The sequence below is a fragment of the Sus scrofa genome, chromosome 13 (genome assembly GCF_054392235.1).
Source record: "Sus scrofa isolate SSC_HxYL_T2T_F1_AM1 chromosome 13, Sscrofa_HxYL_maternal_Yorkshire_Landrace_v2.0, whole genome shotgun sequence".
In the NCBI taxonomy this organism is placed as follows: domain Eukaryota; kingdom Metazoa; phylum Chordata; class Mammalia; order Artiodactyla; family Suidae; genus Sus; species Sus scrofa.
In genome coordinates, this window is record NC_139395.1 from 82063971 (window position 1) to 82083266 (window position 19296).

The 19296-nt window shown below is 45.8% G+C and overlaps 1 protein-coding gene across 3 annotated transcripts in view; it reads left to right on the forward strand.

The window, feature by feature from the left end:
• Positions 1–19296, forward strand: part of HRH1 (histamine receptor H1) — a 201836-nt gene that overhangs the window by 83030 nt on the left and 99510 nt on the right. Inside the window, exon 1 of one of the 3 annotated variants that reach the window (XM_021071106.2) lies at positions 9183–9385. The exons of the other annotated variants lie outside the window; for them this stretch is intronic. The gene's annotated coding sequence lies outside the window, so the exon portion shown is untranslated. Of the gene's footprint in view, positions 1–9182; positions 9386–19296 lie in introns of those variants that run through there. 3 annotated transcript variants of the gene reach the window in all.

Here is a 19296-nt window from a genome sequence, read left to right on the forward strand (position 1 = left end):
AGAGTGTGGGCAAAAGCCCTGCTGTGGAGAGTGACTGGCAGGTCAGCGTGGCAACAGAGAGAGGAAGTACATGAAATCCCAGGATTACAGAGGTTCCGGGCAGCAGCATGTTGTCTCGGCTCTCGGATGTGATGAACAGCCCTGGAGGGTGCAGAGCTGAGGAGGGTGTGCTCTGGCTTAGGTTTTGCCAGCATCCCTTGGGCTCAGTGGAGAGATCAGGCCGAGTAAGGCAGAGGGTGAATCAGAGAGAGTAGGGAAGAGGTAGGACAGGCACCCAGGTGAGAGATGTGGTTACTGGAATGGGAGTGTGATGGGAGCAGAGGTGGTAACAGAAGTTGGATTCTGATTCTATGTTGGAGGTGATGGGATGGAGTTTTCTGTTGGAATAGTTGGGGTAGGGGGAGAAAAAGAACTTGTTACTCTTGTCTGTTACTTTTAGCAACTTACTTATGGCTCACCTGTCCCCCTTCCAAGAGGCAGCTTGAGGTAGGACAACCTATGACATCTGCAAATTCACTGTGAAGCCTCTTTGGGGATTAGTATTGGTGGTGGGCTAGGGCATTGAGCATAATGACAGTGTTATGATTCTGCTTAAAAGTGATGTCTTTGTCTCTTAGAGTTTCATTCTGAAATACTTGCTCACAGTGAAATGATAAAGTGGCTGAAATTTACTGCATAATAGCATGGGAGCATGGAGGCTATAGAGGAAATGAAATTGGTCATAAGTTGAGAGTTGTTAGAGTTGGGCCATGGTACATGAGTGCTTGTTTATTCCACTGTGCTTTCTACTTTAGTGTAGCTTCAATTTTTCCAATTTTTTTTTTGTCTTTTTGCCTTTTCTAGAGCCACCCCTGTGACATATGGAGGTTTCCAGGCTAGGGGTCAAATCAGAGCTGTAGCCACTGGCCTACGCCAGAGCCACAGCAACGCAGGATCCGAGCCTCGTCTGCGACCTACACCACAGCTCATGGCAACGCCAGATGCTTAACCCACTGAGCAAGGCCAGGGATTGAACCTGCAACCTCATGGTTCCTAGTTGGATTCATTAACCATTGTGCATGACGGAAACTCCCAAAAGATTTTTAAAATCCCTGTTGTGGATCCTCGTGATGGAACTGTTCTGTATCTTGATTGTGGCATTGGTCACATGAATCTATGCATGGGATAAATTTGCAAAAAAAAACTGATTCTACACATGCACACGTACATGTAAAACTGGTGACAGCTGAATAAGGTCAGAGGATTGTGTCAGTGCTGATATCCTGACAGTGTGATATTGTGAAAGCTGTGAAAGATATCACCCGTGCAGAGAGGTGGGTGAAAAGTATGTGGGGCTCCCCACAGTATTTCTTACAATTGCATGTAAATTGCCAAGTATCTCAAAATTTAAACAAAGTTAAGTTCCTATAAAAGATTAGAGGACAAAATAAAAAAAGGAGTTCCCATCATGGCTCAGTGGTTAAGGAACCTGACTGGCATCTGTGAGGATGCAGGTTCGATCCCTGGCCTCACTCAGTGGGTTAAGGATCCAGCGTTGCTGTGAGCTGTGGAGTAGGTCACAGACACAGCTTGGATCCTGCATTGCTGTGGCTCTGGAGTTAGACCAGCAGCAATAACTCCAATTCATCCTCTAGCCTGGGAACCTCCATATGCTGTGGGTATGGCCCTAAAAAGACAGAAAGACCAAAAAAAAAAAAAAAGGTTAGAGGAGAAAATAACAAGTGCTGTCAAGGATGTGGAGAAATTGGAACCCTTGTGCATTATTGGTGGGAATGTGAAATGGTGAAGACTCTGTGGAAAACAGCAAAAGTGATTCTTCAAAAACATAAACACAGAATTACCATATGATCCCACAATTCCATTTCTGGGTATATATCCAAATGAATTGAAAGTAGGAGTTCGAAGAGATATTCATACACCATGTCCACAGTGGCGTTGTTCGCAATAACCAAAAGGTGGAAACAATCCACATAGTCCCTGACAGGTGAATTAATAAATAAAATGTGGTAAATTCATGCAATAGCATATTATTCAGCCTTTTAAAGGAATGAAATTTTGGAGCTCCCACCATGGTGCAACAGAATCGACAGCACTTTGGAAACCCTGGGTTGAGGGTTCCATCCCCAGCCTGACAAAGGGGTTTACGGATCCAGCATTGCTGCAGCTGTGGCTTAGGTCAAGACTGCAGCTTGGATCGGATCTCTGGCCTGGGAACTCCATATGCTTCAGGGTGGCCAAAAATGGAAAAAAAAAAAAAAAAAGGAATGAATTCTGACACATGCTGCAACATAGATGAACCCTGAAGACTTTATGCTCAGTGAAATAAGCCAGTCGCAACAGGAAAAATACCATATGATTCCTTTTACGTGAGGTCCCTAGGGTAGCTAAATTCATGGAGTCAGAAAGTAGAATGGTGGTTGCTGGGGGCTGGGAGAGGGTATAATGGGGACTTAGTGTTTAATGGATACAGAGTTTCAGTTTGGGAAGATGAAAATGTTCTGGAGATGGATGGTGGTGATGGCTGCACGACAGTGTGAATGCACTTAGTGTCTTTGAACTGTACACTTAAAAATGACTAGGGTGGTAAATTTTATGTTATGTGTGTTTACAACAATAAAAAAGATTAAGGAAAAGCAGGTCCCTTGATGTACTGAAAAAGGTGAAAGTGGATTATAACCCATGTTACCAGGTTTCCTTATTCTCTGCCCAGAATGGCATCATCAAAGGCAGAGGGAAAGCCATTGGCAGTCTTTCTATCAGTGCCTGCATTTCCATTTCAGGGCCATTAGCGGAGTCCCAGGCAGGGCTCTTTCAGCCAGCAGAGACATCCCCTGTATGGGCGTCCCTGAGACAGTGAGATATCTGCCATCAAATGGTCAATCGACACATGTGACAGCCATTTAGAAGGGATCAACAGGATCTGATAACATATAATGGGTCCTGAGCACCTAGTTGACTTTGACTTACCCTTCAAATCTCAGCTTCAGTGTCCCTTCTTCCTCAAGGAAGTTTTCTCTGATTTCCTGGACTAGATCATGTTTATTTCAGAATCACTGTATATCCCAGTTGCTCCAGGATTGTCTCAGTTTACGCCAGTTGTCCAGGGATAGTTATTAGTAGCACTCGCTTTCACTTTCAAAGGGGTGCATATTTCAAACATAAATTATATGTTGACCCCCGCCTGTCATAACATCTCTTAATTGTGACTGATACATCATGTAATGTCTGTGTCCCAGCTGTGGTTTAAAAGTTCCTGAGGGCAGGGGCATGCCTGTCTTATGCACTGTGCTCTATGTTTCATGTGAGCTCAACAAATAGAGGTGGGATTAATGAATATTGTGTGTGTGTCTGTGTGTCTGTGTGTCTGTGTGTCTGTGTGTCTGTGGTGGCCGTGGACTTGCCCCTTTAAGATTCCCTCCCAGGGAGGAGTGTGTTTGGCTGACAGCCTCCAGCTCTTGCACCAGCTGTTCCCAGACAATGACTGTGCATGGTGGGGATACCAGAGCTGGAGCTGGGCCTTCCCTTCCCAGTGGCGGCTCCTCTAATGGCCCTGTGGGGTCTTCTCAATGCCACACCACAGTCTGAGCCTCCTTCCACCCAAGCCTCTTCCTCTCTTCTCTTTGCACACATGTCCAACCAGCACTGTAACTAGAGGCTGTCCTGTCTACTTCTTGCTTTCTTTAGGCTTTATTCCTCACTAGGAGCTCCCCCAGTAAATTCCTTGCATGCCTGTTATCTGGGGTTGGCTTCTTGGAGGAACTGAACTGGCATTCCATCATAGTAAGACCATGAGGTGGGAACCAGGGTCCAATGTTCTGGTTCCCAGAAAGACACACCCCTTCCCTTGGGAGGGAGGTGGGACCCTGCCCTGCCTGCTCTCCCATCCCTCATAGTCAGCAGCTAGGAAAGATGACCTCTGGCCAGTTCTCTGGTGCTTTCACAGATTTTATTTTCCATTTCTTCACTTACTCTTGCCCAATTAGCTCAAGAAAATGTCTTCGTCTTCCTCTCTCCTCTGTCTCTGTGTGTCCCTGTGTCTCTGTGTGTATGTCTGCCTATCTGTTTCTGTCTCTCTCTCACATTCTCTTCTTCCCTATGGGCTCCACCTTTGCGAGTTTCTCTCCAGCTCTTACTTCCTTTAACTGGTTCCTCCAAAAATTAGCCTTATGAACATGAGTTTCTCCTGTGACATAACCTAAATCTAAAACAGCTAAGAGAAAAATAACAAGCAACAATACAACTTGGGAAGCCCTTGAAGGTGTCCAGGCATTGTCATCAGCATTTTCACAAATGCCTCGCCTCCTCTAATTAAATCCACTTTTCTCCAGCTGCAATATTCAAGATCAATTAAATAGATAAAGGGCATTGATTAAACAGCTCTAGCTCCAGTGATACACAAGCCTGGCTGCACATCAAAATCCCTTGGAAGCTTCCTAAAAACAGCAATGCCCAGACCCCATCACTGAACAGTTAAAATGCTGATGCCCAGGCCCTACTCCAAGAGGTTAGGGTTTCATTGTTCATAGATGGAGCCTGGGTGTCCACTGACCGAGGATTAGAATGTGCAGCCAGGGCTAGGATCCACTGATGGGAGAAATTTCACACATGCTTTCATTTATTCAGTCAAATGAGCACTACTACTTCGTTTTGCAGCTGAGGAAACTGAAGCTCAGTTTCAGGAGGAAGTAGAAAAGCAGATGACCCAGGTCTGTGTCTGGTACTGGGCAGAGGTGGGCTGGAGCAGAGACAGAGGAGGAGAGCAGCTTCCTCTCCCTCCCACACCCACCTCCACCCCCGCAATTCAAGGCTGTCTGTGCTTACCGTGCCATTCTTTAAGACTTGTGGCCCTGGCCCTGATTTGTTAACATATTAACAGCCACCTAAGGGGTTAGAATCTTATTGTTATGGATTTGATTGTAGAGCCCAGCACAGGGCTTGGCCAAAATGTAATGCTTCAAAAATGTTTGTTGAAGGCCTGTTTGGATATATGTCAGACAGAATGAATGAACAGATGCACAGAGAGACAGACATGAATGGCTGGTGATAAGCAGATAAAGGGATATAAGTGAATGGATGGGCAGTCAATTGGATGAGTGGATGGATGGATGCATACATGCATGAATGCAAGAACAAACATATCTTCACCTTGCCTTGTGTCACAAAGAATTTGACATATTTAAAAGGATCTGACATACTTAACAGAACTTGAGATAGAGTAAAATTACAGCATAAAGTTTGAGCACCCTCTCTGGACCTGGCTATTATGCGGTAGGCATTAGAAAACATCCAGTGAACAAGAGGCAAAGGTTCTTCCCCTTGTGAACCTTACAAATGAGCAGCATGAGACAGACAATAAACATAATAAATGAGTACATTACAGAGTTTGTTAGAAGGCTAAGAGCTATTGGTAAGAGAAAAGGGCAGGAAAAGGGAGACTTAGAAAAGCCCAAGAGGCGAGGGTGGGATACAGTTCTAAATGGGGAGATCAGGGAAGGCCTCATGGAGGAGGTGACCTCTGAGCAAAAACTTGAAGGAAGTGAAGGAGGGAGCCCTGCAGAGACCTAAGGGGAGAACATTCCAGGTTGGGGAAGTGTCTGGGTGGCAGTGTGCCTGCTGAGTTTGAGGGACAGTATCAGATGCCAGGCAACTGGGACAGAGGAAGTGAAGGGGAGAGTAGAGAAGGTCAGAGGTCACAGGGTAGCCAGGTCACACAGGGCCTTGTAGGTGATGGTGAGGACTCTTGTTTTTTGCTGAGTGACATGGGAGCCCTGGGAGGGCATTGAGCAGGGGAGGGATGTGATCTGGCTCAGACTTTTAAAGGATCCCTCTGGCCACGCTGTTATAAATCACCAGGCCAGAGGGGGTTAGGGTGGAAATAGAGCAATGAGAAGTCATCCAGCTAAGAGGAGAGGGGGCTCAAACCAGGGTCATGGCAGCTGAGGAGAGTAGAGGTGGTTGGAGTTGGCTATGTTATGAAGGTAGAACCAGCAGGATTTCATGGCAGTTTGGATACAGGTGTGAGAGAAAGACAGGAATCAGGCTTGATGCTGGGGTTTTGGCCCGAGTTACTGCAAGAAAGGAGTTGCCCTCAACCTAAAAATGAAAAGCTGGAGTCAGGTCAAGGTTTTGGTGGGGGGTCAAGCAGGAGTGTGGTTTTGGGCGTGAGGGTTTGTGGGTATACTGGCTATCTGGTGGAGATGTCAAGTAGGCGTCCAATGTTAGTTGGGATTCAGGAGAGGTCCAGGTTGGAGATACACACGTGGAGTCACACATAAATGGTATTTAAGGGGATGAGATGGGTGAGATTACCAAGGGAGTGACATGGATGGAGGAGAGCAGAGGATCCAGGGCTGAACCCAGCTCATCCCAACATGAAGAGGCTTGGAGAGAAGAGAACTGGTGGAGGAGAATGAGAAGGAGAGACCAGTGACGTAGGGGGACTACTAGAAGAACATGGGGTCCAGAAATCAAGTGGAGGGGAGTAGTCGATGGTACCAAGCCACACGGGAGACTAGGCCTAAGAACTGGCCATGAGGAGGCCATTGGCAACCTTGACAAAGGGGGCATCTGTGAAGCAGCAGGAGTGAACACCTGATTGGAATGGAGTGAAGAAAATGGGGAGGAGGGATTGGAAAGACTGAGGATGGACAGCTCTTCTGCAAAGGGGAGTGTGGTGGTTGGTTGGCTGATGGCTCTCAATGACCTTGTCTCCTGGTATTCATGGCCAGGTGTAGCCCCTCCCCTTGGACCTAGTCTCTCTCCATGAATGGTTTAACCAATGAATGCTGCGAAGCCACATGGTGCTAGTTCTAGGCCTAAGCCTTCCAAAGACCTGGCAGCTCTTGCACTTTTGGAACCAGACCACCATGCTCTAGGAAGTGCAAGTCACATAGAGACCACATGGAGGAGGGAATGGGGGCCCTGGGCTCAACACACCAAATCGAGCTCCAGACAACAAACCAGTACCCACCACTGGACCTTGTAACATCCCGGCTCAGTGGAACCTCCAGAAGCCTACAGTCCCAACCAATTTCACATGAAGCAGAAGGAGCACTCAGCAGAGCTCCATCAACCCATTCAGCTGAAGAGATAATAAACTGGTTGTTGTTTGAAAGCCACCAAGTTTGGGGTGGATTGTTACACAGTAATAACTAACCCAAATAGAATAAAGGGGTGATGAGAGGGCAAAGGTTGTTTTATTGTTATTGTTTTAAAGATGGGAGAAATGGAGTTTGCTGATGGCTCAGTGGGTTGAGGATCAGACATTGTCACTGCTGTGGCTTGGGTCCCTGCTGTGCTGAGGGTTCAATCCTTGGCCAGGGAACTGCCACATGCTACAGGTAAAGTCAAAAAAAAAAAAAAAAAAAAGACAGGAGAAATAATGGTCTGTTTGTATGCTGATGAGAATGATCCAGAGGGAGGGTTGCCAGAGAGACATCCTTGAGCAGAGTAAGTGGGTGGGGTCCAGTGTACCACATAGATAGGTAAGAGTGTGGTCAGCTCACCTGTGGCAACAGGTAGGAAGGCTGAGTAGTGGAGGAAGATGCTGGTGGGAGGGTTGGTGCCTGGAGTCCTAACTGCTTTGATTTTCTCAGTGAACGGGAAGCCAAGAGTGAGGACTGGGGAGGAGGCATTGAGTGTTTGGGGAGCGGGGGAGGTAGCCTGGAGCAGAGCTGGAGAGTGAAAGAAGGTGGAGGTAGAGCGGATTTACCAGGTAGCACTGAGGGCTCTCTTAACATTCAAGGTCGAGATGTAAAGCAAGCCCAGCCAGGGTGGTTACCAGCTCTTCTCCAGCCTTGCCAGCTGCATAGGGGTGGGGGCAGGGTTGGCTGAGAGTGGGACACAGCCAGAGTTGTGGCTTTGCCAATCGAATGTGGCAAACAGAGATAATGAATGACAAAATAGAGACCTGAGGAAATGCAACTCAGATTAAAAGCTCAATAGAGGGGCAAAATTAGAAAGCAGACCATGGAGGAAGAAGGAAAAGAAAGAAGAAAAGAAAGGAAGGAACATGGTCATGTTTAGATCAGTATTAACCAGGCAATCACACTCAGATTCTGCCTTTTGGTGGGAAGGGCGGGCAGGGAGCCAGGAGAGTACCAGGAGCCTTGGGGCAGACGTGGAGGGGATAGCTGACCACCACCCCTCATCTCTGTCCCCACCTGGTCCCTACCTGTGACAGACGCCTTTTGAATTTGGCTTCCGTTCTGTCCCTCTCCAACTTTTTCCTCATGCCCCCCAAACTGCTCTTCCCAAGTGTCTGAGGAGAAAGCTCCTCAGAGGAGCTGGCTGCCTGCTGGGAAGTTTGTCTCCCCAGAACATCCTTAAGAGCCAAGTCCACAGCACAGAGGCAAGAAATTTCCAGCAACTTGGCAGGAGGGAAGACAGCCTCTGGCTTCCAGGCCAGGAAAGCAAGGCGGTCTGGCCACCACAGCCCAGACCTAGTGACCCCTCTCCAGAGGCACACCTCAGGATTCTGGGAAGGGAGCCACACCCCACCAGGAGATGGGCCTCTGGAGCTCCCACACTATCTTGTCTATCCTCCTCTGAGCAGTCAGCTGCCCCCCCGCCCCCACTTCCCAGCAGAAGCAACTGTTGAAAAATACAGTGGACGGGCATCTACCCAGCTGGCAGTAAGATTTAGGGAGACTTATTTCTATCAAATTCCCCTGGTGACCCTAAGACACAGTCAAGGTTGGAAACTATATTCCTCTCTTTGGGCCTTGGTTTCCCCATCTGTTACCAAAGTTAACACAGGGTCTAGCTGGAGGTTTACAGAGGTGAAGGCATGAAGAGGTGGCTCTTCCAGCCCTTGGCTGGAGGAATCTAAGCGGGCAGGGGAATTTGTCTCCCCAGGCTTGGGGTTGACTCAGGTTCCCACATCCCAGGAGCCTCTCAGGTGACTGGGGTGACTCCCAGGTGGGCTAGGTGTCCAAGTGCCTCACTGCACAGGATGAGAAAGGTTCCCTTCTGGGACCCACACCTTTCCCCTTCCCCACACAGACCCCCAGCTCCTCCCTGACCCGATGCTGCCCACCCTGTGCTCTCTTTTGAACGTCTCCACCGGCCCTCTCTTTACTGTCCCCAAATCAGAGGGGATGATTCCTGCCCAGCGTGGAGGCGGGGTGAGCTGGGAAATTGGGAAAGGACTCAATCTGGCTGAGTCACTTCAAGAAGTGGGTGGGGAGAACAATCCCAGCCAAAGGTCGCTTCCTGTGCGGCTTTTCTCCTGACGATAGTCAAGGAGAAGTTGTCAGCCAGGGAGCCCCAGGACGGATTTTTACTTAAGACAAGTCACTCTGCTCCTGCGCGGATGGACGGGAATGGATTGGAAGGAGCAAGCCGTGAGGTCTGCCCCCCGACTGTGAAGCTGGAGCCCCTTCAGGTAACCGCGATCTAGACTGGGTGGGGGGGAGAAGGAGGAAGGAGAGGTGTCGGCCGCGGTGGCTGATTGGCTGGCGGTGCGAGGGGGCGGAGTCAAGGCCACCCGGTGTAGGGTTTGGAGAGCCTGGATGATTGACTGGTGGTATTGTCATAGGAGATGGAGAAGCGGGTGAAATGGGGCTGTCTTATCTCCAGATTTAAGACCCTACTGCTAGGCACGTGTCAGACACGCTCTAAAGGTACAGAGGTGCTACCATGTCCTCTTGGTGAGACTTAGGAGAGATTGTTTCTGTTTTCATGGCAGGAGAGTGACTGGGTCTGTGGCACCAGGGTTAATGTCCCCACCAGTCCCAAAGGAACCCTGGTAGGAATCAGAAAAAGGCAACGTCTAGAGAATGGGAGAAAACATTTGCAAATCAGATATCTGATAGGGATCCAGTATCTAGAATATATTAAAAATTCTTAAAATCAATATTAAAAGCAAATAATCCAACTAAAAAAAGTGTACAAAAGATCTGAATGGACATTTCTCCAAAGAGGATGTACACCTGTCCAATAAGCACATGAGAAGATGCTCAATATCATTGGTCATTAGGGAAATGCAAATCAAAACCACAATGAAATATCACTTCACACCCACTAGGACGGATATATAAAAGGAAGAAAAAAACTGACAAGTTGGCAAGGTTGTAGAGACTTTGGAATGTTCAAATACTGCTGATGGAAAAGTAGAATGATGGAGCTGCCATGGAAAGCAGTTTGGTAATTCCTCAAAAAGCTAAGCATAGAATCACCATATGATCCAGCAATTCCATTCCCAAATATATACACAAAAGATTAAAAAACATAGGGTCACATGCAAAAAAACCTTGTACAAGAATATTCATAGTAGCATTTTTCATAACAGCCAAAAAGAGGTAACAACTCATGTGTCCATCAACAGATGAATGAATACACAAAATGTGGAATATCCACACAATGGAATATTATACATCCATAAAAAGAATGAAAGTACCTATAAAGGCTGCAACATAGACAAACCTTGAAAATGTTATGCTAAGTGAAAGAAGGTACTCATATCAGACAAGGTCGTGAAGTTGATTGCATTTATATGAAGATGCAGAATAGGGAAATCTATAGAGACAGAAAGTAGGAATGAAGAGGGGATTTGGGAGATATGGAGTTCTTTTGGGGGGTGACGGAAATGTTCTAGAAATGGATAACAGTCATGGTTGTGCAAAATTGTGAATATACTAAAGCCACCCAAGAAGCAAAAGCAGCCCCTTTTCCCCTTTAGGCACATGGCTGACTTTGACTCCAGCTTCAAGATCTCTCACTTTGCACAGCCCTCCAGTTGCAAGCCTGCCGACACAAATTCCCTAACCAAGCCTCGTCTACACACCCAGACTTGCTCCCTGTTTCCACTGAAGCTATGCTCCCTTTTTGACTTCACGCACCCCTGGAGCCTCCTGGGATCTTACTTTGCACCCCCAACCCATACCCAACCCTACCATGCCCCACCCTCTCCACTAAGCTGCCTCCCCATTTCAAAATCCTGCTCCCTGCTCACCTCTTCCTGGAACCTCTCTTAGAGGGAACCCACTCCCATCAACACTTTGTAGTTGTGAAAACATTCAATTGCTGGGTTTTATCCTGGGCTCTGCCACTTAAAGCCTGTGTGACTCTTTGAGACACTTATCTGGCCTTCACTGTTCCCATCTGTGAAATGTACATGTCCGTGTATCTTAGTCTGCTTGTGCTGCCATAAAGTACCACAGACTGGATGGTTTGAACGTAAACTTACCTTCTCTCAGTTCTGGAGGCTGGAATCTGAGATCAGGGTGGCCAGCATGTTTGAGTTCTGATGAGAGCTTTCTTCCTGACTTGTAAGCAGACGCCTTCTGGCTGTGTCCTCACATTTTTATTGTGGTAGAATACACATAACATTAAATTTACCATTTTATCCATTTTTAAGTGTACAATTCAGTGGCATTAAGAATATTCGCAATTTTTGTGCAACCATCCCCACTATCCATTTCCAGAAATTTACGTCATCCCAAATAGATGCTTTCTACCGATACAAAACCTTTATAGTGGAGCCTATATTCATTACAGTGCTTTCAGTTAGAAGTGACAAAAAGCCAACTCAAAAGATCTCTCCAGGAGTTCCCATTGTGGCGCAGCGGAAACAAATCCAACTAGCATCCACGAGATTATGAGTTCAATCCTTGGCCTCGCTCAGGGATCCAACATTGCCGTGAGCTGTGGTGGAGGTCACAGATGCGGCTCATATACATGTTGCTGTGGCTGTGGCTTAGGTCGGCAGCTGGGGCTCCAGTTTGACCCCTAGCCTAGGAACCTCCATTAAAAAAAAAAAAAGACCACTCCAGGAAGAGAATCTCTTGGCTCACAAAAATGAAAACTCTAGCTTAGTCCTCAGGCATGGCTGGATCTAGGAGCCCAAACAATATTTTCAGACATACAGATACCTCTTTTGTTATGGTTACTGCCTCCCCTTGGCTCCCACAGAGTGCTGTGTGTTTACCTCTTCATGGCACCAGGGGTAGTATATTATTTTTGAAATGTTAGCCTCTGTGTTTTTTAAGGAAAATTTGATTTCTTAAAACTGAGGCGTAACAGAAACAGACTCACAGAGGACAGACTTGGATTTATTTACCAAGAGGGGGGAGGGGAAGGAATGGGATGGATGGTGAGTTTGGGGTTGGTAGATGAAAACTATTGCATTTAGAATGGATAAGCAATGAGGTCTTACTGTACAGCACAGGAAACTATATCCAGTCTCTTGGGATAGACCGTGATGGAAGATAATATAAGAAAGGGAATGTGGTCACTTTGGCATATAGCAGAAATTGGCATAACTATACTCAAATAATTTTTTTAATTGAAGTATAGTTTACGTATGGTAAAATGCCCACATATTAAAAATTTTCCCTATCTGTATATCTCTGTTCCCATCCCAAAGATCAAAGTTTAAAAGCTTTCCATAACCTACTTCCACTGCTCCTCCTGGGTCAATAACAGTTGCCCTCCCTCTCCCCCAGAGGCAAGCACCTCTAAAACTATAGATTCGTTCTGCCAGTTACTGAACTTCATGTAAGTAGAATTATATAATATTTACTCTTTTATGTTTAGTTTATTTAGGATAATGATTTTGACTTTCATGTCTTATGGACAGTAGTAGTTCATCTACTTTTATGGTTGTATGGTTTTCAATAGTATGAACTTACCAAAATTTGTTTATTTAAACACCTGCTAGTGGCTATTTGGGTTGTTTCCAGTTTGGGCTATTCTGAATACAGCTGTTATGATATCTGCACAGTCTTTTGTGGACATATGTTTTCATTTCTCTTGGAGCTATATATAGGAGTGGGTTATAAGGGAGATCTGTGTTTATCAGAGTTGCCAAGCAGTGTTCCAAAGTGCCAACACCATTCTGTATTCCCACCAGCCATGTAGGAGAGTCCCAGGGGCCTCCATCCTGACCAGCACTTGCCGTTGTCAGTCTTCTTAATTCCTTCCATTCGAGGTTGATAGGTTGGCATGGAGGGAGCTCATTGAGTTGTTTTTCATTCTTGCCAATTCCTATTACCTGGAAGCCTTACAGGCACCCCCTGCCTGTGGTGTTACAACAAACAATAGTAGGCCATTGCAGCAAGACTACCGTCCTTTTCTAACCCTGTAGAAAAAAAGGAACAAGAATCTTTTCTTGGCTTTTAAGTTTGAAAAGTCTAGGGTTTCAGGGCAATAGGAAAATGCTCTTGTGCTTTGATGACGTGATTGGTATGGGGAAGTGTTGGGGGTTTAAGAGCAAGGTTCTGCCTCCTTGAAACTAGACAGGCGTTTCTAGACAAGAGAGGAGAGAGCTGGGGCAGCAGCAAAGGGGGAGATGGATGGTGTAAAACCCCTGAGGAAAGGGACACTTGAACCTGCCCCTTCTCTGAGCAGAGCCCTGAGCTTGGAGGGAGATGCCAAGAGTCCCCAGGTAAGTTGGATGCAGAAAGGACTTGTGCTCTTCTCCCAGGCAGACTCTCTAGTGGGAAATGGCTGCAGGGCTGGACAGAAAAACATCATAGGTCTAGCAGAATCCCCTGTTTCCCAGAGGTCATGGAGCTGAGCAGTGGTTCCTATGGCCTTGGAAGGCCCCCAGAAGCAGCTGAGAGAGGGGATGAGACTTAGAAACAAGGGACAACTTAGCAGTGGCCTGTGTGGATGGGTGACCCTTCCCCAGATAGAAAGGACAATGTCTCAGCAGGCGTTGGCATGGATAAATAATGATGCACCCCAGATGCTCCCCGCTAGATCCCTGGAACTGAGACAGCGCCCCTTAGAAACAGGAAGATCTCAACTTACCTGCGAGTAAGCTTCCCACCCAGTATGGGAGATCACAGCAGGGACTGAGCTCGCGTAACCAAAAATAGAGTTACTTTTTTTGCTCACCTGTGTTCAAGAACTGAAATTGGACCACTATTGTACTTTCCACAAAAAAAAAAAAAAAAAAAAAAAAAAATGTAAAGTGTTATACTTGTCTCTTTATTTTCCTTTCTTCTCCTTGAGACTCTGAGCAGCTGCAGGTTGGGGATGAGATATGATTCATCCTGGAATCAGCAGCTTCTGGCACAGGACTGGCACAGAGTAGGGGCCTGGGGAAATGAATGTAAATGTTCTTGTCCTCAATTTCTCCATTTAAAAAATGGGAATACATCACCTCAAAAGCCAATCCCAGTTTGGACATGCTCAGTGTCCATTGTATAAATAGTTAAATGGTACAAAATGAAAACCTAGGGAGTTCCTGTGGTGATGCCGTGGGTTAATGATCTGGCTTGTCTCTCTGATCCCTGGCTGACCTAGTGCAGTGGGTTAAGGATCTGGCATTGCTGCAGAAGCTGCTGCATCCATCACGGATGCAGTTCAGATTAGATCCCTGGCCCGGGAACTTTCATATGCCCAGAGTGCAGCTGAAAAAGGGGGAAAAAGGAGGAAACCAAGCCAACTAGGTGCTATGTATAGCTTTTGTTCTTTACTTCTTCTGCATAAACACATCTACATGTTTTGCATACAAATAGAAATGACCTGCATACTATTCTATAATCAGCAATTTCACTTACTAGCATATGAAGGGACTTCTTCTTGCTAGATCAAACTAGCTTGTAGAGATCAATCTTTTCAATAAACAACTAGAAAACCCAATAAAACTGAAAAGAAAATGAAAATGTGTTAGAAGGTACCAAAGAACTATCCAGGAAGCCAGGACTTGAAGGATCAAGAGCCCAGAGTGAAGAGAAACACATGAAGTGAGCCTGACATACTATGTGCTTTTCCATGAATTTGCCAGTTTTAATGTAGCTGGATGGAGGGACCAAGAACTGAGCAGAAAACAGATGCCAAGGCACTGAGAGGCCAAGCAGAATTTTCTGCAATCTCACAGGGCTGGGGAGACAAAAATAATTTATGCTGAACACATTTTGGGGTCCCCTGGAACATATGAATGCTCACTGGAACTTATCCATACTAGAATTTCCACACTGGGAAGAACTGCAGAGATAATGTAACCACATGCTTCATTTTGTAGATGTAGCACCTGAGGCCCAGAGGTGCTAAGGGACTTGCCCAGGGACACACAGCAAATGGGCCCAGCCTCCTAGTACAGTTGTCTTGCAATGTTCCATAATTGTGGCTGCTGCTCCCAGCCTTTAGCTCCCATTGCTCCCAGAGATATCAATTTAACCTCACTTCTGATTGTGATCTTTTAATAAATGAAAGTGCTTTTTTAAAAGGAAACCAGGACTTCCTGTTGTGGAGCAGTGGAAATGAATCTGACTGGTATCCATGAGGATGTGGGTTCGATCCCCGGCATTGCTCAGTGTGCATCTTCATGAATCCAGTGTTGCTGTGAGCTGTGGTGTAGGTTGCAGACATGGCTCGGATCCCACATTGCTGTGGCTGTGGCGTAGACCAGTAGCTGTAGCTCCAATTTGACCCCTAACCTGGAACTTCCATATGCAGTAGGTACTGCCCTAAAAAAAAAAAAAAAAAAAAAAAAAAAAAAAAAAAAAAAAAAAAAAGGTAATCAAACACAAATCCTTTTATAAAAATTATTGAGCATTTTTCCTAATTAACAAAGTAGTACAAATTTACTAAAGAAATGTTAGAAAATATAGGTAACTGAAAACCAAAAGCACCCCAAATTTTTCTTTCTGATACAACCATTTCGAGCTTTTTAATACAAAAACAGGTATATTTTTTCACAAGAGGAGTTGACACAAAACAGTCACTTACAACTTGCTCTTTTAACATTCATATTGTAGGAATGTTTCACATAATCCTATATTCTCTAATATTATCAGTATAATAGTTCTAGTGATGTACCATAGTTTACTTAACCAAGTAAAGTAAGGTTAGACATTTGGATTATTTGCAATCTTTTACTCTTATACACAATCCTGCCATGAACATCTTTATGAATGTCTTGTTGATATCCATGACTATTTTCTCAGGAAAAATTCTTAGGGTATGGAATAATAATCTGAATATTTTAAAAGTTCTCAACATCTGGCTTCAGATTACCCTCCAGGAAGGCTGTGCAAATGTGTGTACGCCAAAGCCATGTGCTCTACTTGAGGGGGGATGATGGGAGCTGTATTGTATTTCCAGCTCGACGTGTGCCATTCTTGCTCACTTTCCTTAGATAGCTTTGCATCATGCCTGTCTAACTAAATTTAGAATGGAGAACTCAGACTAGCGGCCAGAAACTTGAGAGCCGAGTCAAGGGCCAAGTTGAAAGGGTAAATTTTGATAACTCTCCATCACATGCTTGCTACTCGGTCCACTTTGTCCCTGAAGGATGCACGTCTGCTCTCACAAACTGAGTGGGAAATTAAACAAGGGAAGAGCCGTCTTGCCTACTTTGGGCAGCTATATGAAAAGTGACTGCTTGGACCTCTCAGCACCCAGAGTGCAGAGTCCCCAGAGGGTTCATAATGTGATTGGGGGAAGCTGCAATGGCCCTCAGCCTGATGCACAGCTTGGAGCACAGCTGGGAGCCCAAATGAGTAGCATCGTTTCCTCTGGGTCTTACGTGCTTTGTGATTTTCCAGTCTCTCCTGTGCAAATGCTCCCTTGATTAGTGGGGGATCTAAAAGTTCTCAGCCAAGACTTTAACTGGGATTTGTTTCAGGTCAAAAAATACTGATATTATGACTGATCATCTGGGTTCTATGGCTGATGAGTTGTGTCACCTTGGGCAAGACCCTTCCCCTCTCTGGGCCTCCTTATTTTCTCCATGGAAGCAAGGAAACTGTTGGCCTGGGTTTGATGCTACGCAAATCCTGTTTTCCAGAGGAGAGGGAAGAAGTGAGGGACTGAGCACCGGCCAGAGCCAAACACTCTGCACACACAAGCGTGTTCCATCCTAACCATGGCTCCGTGAGGAGGCAGGTGTCTGCGCTGGTCGAGGACCAATGCTCCGTTATTCTGCTAATAGCACCCTGATATTCTTTTAGAGAAACATCCCTCACTCACTTCTAGTCCTTGTGGCTTGGGAGGGGCAGACCCTATCCCCTGACTCCAGTTGTAGGTGTGTGGCTCAGGTTTGGCCCATCAGAGTGACCATGATGGTTTCAGGGCTGGCCAGGTTAACCAAGCCAGGCCAAGGGAAATCAGGCCTAGGATTTTTCCTGGAAGACTGAAGAATGTCTTTAACTTGAGGTTGCTTAACTGGCCACTTCTGCCTTGCTGTGAGAGACCCAGGCTGCTAATAAAACTGATTCAAAAGAAAACAGTAAAAGGACAGAGGGAGACAGCATCATGACAACTTCCTTGAGCTTCTGGCAGGGACTGTGTCTGAATCCAGAACTATCTCCTACAGTTTTCAGTTTAAAACCCCTTTTGGCCGAAGCTGGTTATAACTGAGTTTAATACCCTGCAACCCAAAGAGCATCACTAAAATCCCGGACGTGGCATAGACTGTATTATTCTCATCTTACAGGTGAGGAAACTGAGGCTCAGAGAAGAAAGTCAACAAAGAACTAGCAAGCAGCAGAGCAGATTTTTAATTTTTTTAGTATAGTTGATTTACAATGTTCTGTCAATTTCTGATGTACAGCAAAGTGACCCAGTTGTACACACACACACACACACACATATATATTTGTTTTCTCACATTATCTTCTATCATGTTCTATCACAAGTGATTGGATATAGTCCTCTGTGCTATACAGCAGGACCTCATTGCTTATCTGTCCTAAATGTAATAGTTTGCATCTACTAACCCCAAACTCCCAGTCCATCCCACTCCCTTCCTCTCCCCCTTGGCAACCACAAGTCTGTTTTCTATGTCCATGAGTTTGTTTCTTTAATGTAGACAGGTACTATTTTCGATTCCACATGTAAGTGATATCATATGGTATTTGTCTTTCTCTTCCTGACTTATTTCACTTAGTATGAGAACCTCTAGTTCTATCCATGTTGCTACAAATGACATTTTTTTTTTTTATGGTTGAGTAGAATTCCATTGTGTATATGTACCACATCTTCTTAATCCATTCATCTGTTGATGGACATTGAGGTTGTTTCCATGTCTTGGCTGTTGCGAATAGTGCTAAAATGAACATAAGGGTGCATGTATCTTTTTGAATGAAAGGTGTGTCCAGATATGTGCCCAAGTTTTGTCCAGATATATTTGTCCAGAGTGGGATGCTGGATAGTATGGTAGTTGTATATTTAGTTTTCTGAGGTACCTCCATACTGTTTTCCATCGGGGTTATACCCAGAGTAGATATTTTTAACCTGCTTCTTTCAAAATATGTACCTCTGGCCTCTCCTCAAGGGCTCAAGTGGTCGCCCCCCCCCCTTTTTTTTTTTGTCTTTTTGTTATTTCTTCGGTCGCTTCTGCGGCATATGGAGGTTCCCAGGCTAGGGGTTGAATCGGAGCTGCAGCCACCGGCCTACACCAGAGCCACAGCAATGCTGGATCCGAGCGGCGTCTGCAACCTACACCACAGCTCACAGAAACGCCGGATCATCAACCCACTGAGCAAGGGCAGGGACTGAACCCTCAACCTCATGTTTCCTAGTCAGATTCGTCAACCACTGCACCACGACGGGAACTCCGGTCCCCCTTTTTAATTTCCTTCCACAAACCACAGAAGTAGGAACAGGCTTGTGGAGGCCGAATGATCCAGGATCCAGACCTAATTCAGTTGCTTCCTACCTGTCTGATCTTTTTTTTTTTTTTTTTTTTTTTGTCTTTTTTTGTTGTTGTTGTTGTTATTGTTGTTGCTATTTCTTGGGCCGCTCCCTCAGCATTATTGTTGTTGTTGTTGCTATTTCTTTTTCTTTCTTTTTTTTTTTTTTGTCTTTTGTCTTTTGTTGTTGTTGTTGTTGCTATTTCTTGGGCCGCTCCCGCGGCATATGGAGGTTCCCAGGCTAGGGGTTGAATCGGAGCTGTAGCCACCGGCCTACACCAGAGCCACAGCAACGCGGGATCCAAGCCGCGTCTGCAACCTACGCCACAGCTCACGGCAACGCCGGATCGTTAACCCACTGAGCAAGGGCAGGGACCGAACCCGCAACCTCATGGTTCCTAGTCGGATTCGTTAACCACTGCGCCACGACAGGAACTCCCTACCTGTCTGATCTTGAAGTGATCTGACTGCACACCCTGAACAAGTCTCCTCATCTCTTTGTGCCTCAGTTTTCTTATCTGCAAAATAAGAATACACCTATCTCATGGGATTGCTATGAGGAGTAGCTAAATTAGATTATGTAACACTCTTAGAACAGCGCCTGATGCGCAGGGCGCTGTGTGTGTCTTAAGGGCTGGCTATAGTTATATAGTTTTTCTTCTGCTGCTTGTATACTGTTAGTAAGTTGGCAGATCTCTCCCCACTGCAC